Source organism: Orycteropus afer, unplaced genomic scaffold (genome assembly GCF_000298275.1).
Source record: "Orycteropus afer afer isolate SDZICR_OR568_19922 unplaced genomic scaffold, OryAfe1.0 scaffold00594, whole genome shotgun sequence".
NCBI classification, from domain to species: domain Eukaryota; kingdom Metazoa; phylum Chordata; class Mammalia; order Tubulidentata; family Orycteropodidae; genus Orycteropus; species Orycteropus afer.
In genome coordinates, this window is record NW_006922181.1 from 824779 (window position 1) to 828355 (window position 3577).

Here is a 3577-nt window from a genome sequence, read left to right on the forward strand (position 1 = left end):
TTTAAAATAATAGTAATAAAATACTTTAGAAAGCCAAACTATGAATAGAAAAAGGAAATATATACATATATCTGCTGAGGGGGGAGTAAGACAAAAAAGGTAGAGTAGGAGAATAAAAATGGAAGAAGAAAAAAATGGAAAAACTGCAAAAAGAAAAATAAGGAATTGGGAGAACAACAAGAAAGAGAAAATTGGGAGCTAGGAAAAGCCAATAACTGGAATATGGGAAGGGAAGAAGAAAGAAGAAGAATAATAAAGATGAAAGAAAAAAAAGAATAATTTTAAACAGACAAAAACAAACAAACTGAAAAAAGCAAAAAATAAAAAAGTCTGAGTAGGGCAGGGCACACATGCTCTGTCAGAGAACACAGACTGGCATGGAATTAATTCCTGCCAGCCCAGAAGGTAGGTGGGTGTAAAGGATGGCCACACTTCTGTTCACCAAGAGGGTGTGGGGTATAAGAGTAACAAGGGGAATGTCACACCTTTCCAGTCCTCAGAGTCCAGTGTGTCCTTGCTGTCCCCTGCAAGTGCAGCCTATTCTTAGGTCCCTGGAATCTGAGAGAACATGTCATTTTAAATATCTAAAATGCTTGAACCACTTGTAAACATTCAAAATGGCTGTGCCCTCTGGAAAGCCAGTTTGTCCACAGCTCAGTTTTTCTCCTTCTTTGCTGTTTCCACTTTTATTCCCCAGCCACCATGGCAGTCCTCCGTGCAGGCCCTAGCTATCAGGGCTGAATTTTAGGTTAATTCTTAGGGCACTTGACTGCTAACCAGAAGGCTTCAAAGTCAAGGTTCAAACCCACCAGCCACTCCACATAAGAAAGGTTGGGCAATCTACTTCCATAGTGATACTGCCTCAGAAACCCAAGGAAGGGTCACTGTGAGTTAGGGTCCGACTTGACAGCACATAACAACAATAACAACAACAACACTTGACAATATCCAAACTGTCTGAGCTGTCAGAATCACTGACAGTCCATGGCTTCATATGTCTTGTTTTTCACTGTTTTCATGCAGGTTCTTCTACTAGTTGTAGTTTAGTCCACTTCTGTATTCTTCCTTTCAAAGCTCAGGTCTCCAGGATTATCTTCTGTATCTGTTTTAATTGGTTCCTCTTTGTTGAATAAGGTTTGTGTAGTTTGTCTTCCTATTCTGCCATCTTACTGGAATTCCCTTTAATTTGCATTTCTTTAATCATAAGTGAGAATGGTATTTATTCAGACATTATGTGGACATTTTTGATGCTTTCACTCTACCAGTGTCCTAATCACAGTATACTTGCCCTTTCTCTTAGGCTACACCAAACTGATTTTTTAATCACAGAGAGAAGAGAAGACCAGGAAACCAAAACAGAGCCCAGCAAAAAGATGTTCACACACTCTTTTAGTCCTTCTGAAAAACATGCCAAGTCTTGCATCATAAGATCCATAGCAACCTCATTCACAATGAGCCCAAGCTGGAAACAGCCCCGATGTCTATCAACAGCCGAAAAATCAACCATGGTGGCATCTCCATATAGCAGTCAGCATAGGGGAACCCAGAAAGAAAGCTCTAAGGCCTATAGCGAAGACTGTTGATGGTGAGATAGTGCACATAGCATGAGTCTCAGACTCTTAGTTTCCCTCATAGTCCCAGGATTCCAGTTCTGAGAACAACAGATGGCAATAATGGCATAAAATTATGCCCAAGGTCAACCAGCCTCCAATTAGCTGTGCCCACCTCAGACTGAAAGGTACACCTCTGAACAACTGCTCCACCAGTCACCACAGTTGGCCCTCTGGTCCCAGAAGAGGCAGCGGGGGAACCTTGGACATATCAGGCAAGGGAGCTAGATTTCCTGTTAGTGTGGCATTGGGGGTGCTGAACATTGTCACTTTGAAATTCCAATAGGGAGTCATCATTTGGCCTTTCTTATTTACTCCCATATTAATATAAATGCATTCAAGGAGCTTCTGAGGGTTTGAGGACATCAGCAGGGTTTAGAAAAATAGGCAATCTCAAAAACTGTTGGCAGAGGGTACACAGAGTAGCGGGCAACTCTGCTGTAATCATTAGTTGTCTCTAGAGTTTGTTAGGCAGCATAGAATCACTGGAGACTTTTGAGTGCATTGCAATCATGACAGAATTGGCTGTGGTATGCAGAGTGAAGCCAAGGGGGTGCCAAAGGAGCAGTGAGGATATGATCTGAGTACAGATTAAGGTATGTAGAGTGGGGCTAGGAGTGGCAGTGGGAAGGCCACTGTAATTCTCCTTTGGGACTTCATTCCTTCATTCATTCATGTTTTCATTCATTCGTTCAATGTATTTTTGAACTCATTCTTGGTGTGAGGCACTAGAAATACAAAAATGAATAAAACAATGTCCTGTCTGTGATGCTTACATACACCAGTCTTTGTTATGTGTTTGAAGAATGACCCAACATGAACTAGTGATCAACTGAGCAAAAGGGTGAGCAAAAGTACAGAAGTAAGTTAACAGTGATATGAATATTCTTGGTATGTGTCCAAAAGAGTGAATGTATGAATACAGCTCATCATTAGTTCAGCATCAAGAATCACACTAGATATTAGGGATGATGATGATAATGATAATAATAATAAAAGCTAACATCTGTTGAACACTCTTCTAAGCTCTTCACCAGATTTATCTCATCTAATTTTCACAACAAACTCATAAGATAGAAACTGTTTTATATCTGTTTTATAGATGAGAATACTGAGACACATAAAACATAAGTAAATCACACAACTGGTAAATGAAGGATGTGATCCAAGACAATCTGACTTTATTGCACAAAGATGGTTGGTGTCAGGTGGCAAAACAGACCCAAAATCAATAAAAGAATGACAGCCTAGCATGCTTTGATGGAAATATGCAGGAGGCAGGAGACATTGCAAGAGCACAGAGGAAGAGTACCTGTACCAGCTTGGGCAAGGGGCTGAGCCAAGTATTCAAAAGAAACTTCACAGAGCAAGACTCCTTGAGTCCTCCCTTTTTGTCCAGGAAGATGAGCAGAGGTTAACAATGAGAAGGGGCACACCCTGTATCTAAGTTAAGCAAGCACTGTGTAGGAGGCTTTGGCTGGCCAATAGGTATGCTGGCTTACATATTTTAAATGTTGGTTCTCCTTTGATTGGGAGAAGAGCTGCATGCTCTAGGGAAAAGTGAAGAGGGGAATGCCTGGATGATACCATTACTACTCCTCTCTGGTTCAGCAATTTCCCACTGACCCCAGACCCACAAAATAAATCTAGCAAAACCAAAATCCCAAAGAACCTGGATACTTCTTCAAGGGCTTGAGGACCTTCCCTTCTGGAAAAGGGCCTGATAAACATAACTTTCTCCCTGTCACTAACTTAGTGATATGCCAGTGTCACTGGAAGATGGCAGCTTGGAAACCCTGCACCCATCTGTGCTAAGCCGTATTGTTGTAGTTGTTATGTGCCGTTGAGTTAGACACAACTCATAGTGACCCCTCCTTGGGTTTCTGAAGCAGTATCAGTATGGAAGTAGATCGCCCAACCTTCCTTCCCAGGAGTGGCTGGTTGGTTTGAACCGCCAGCCTTGTGGT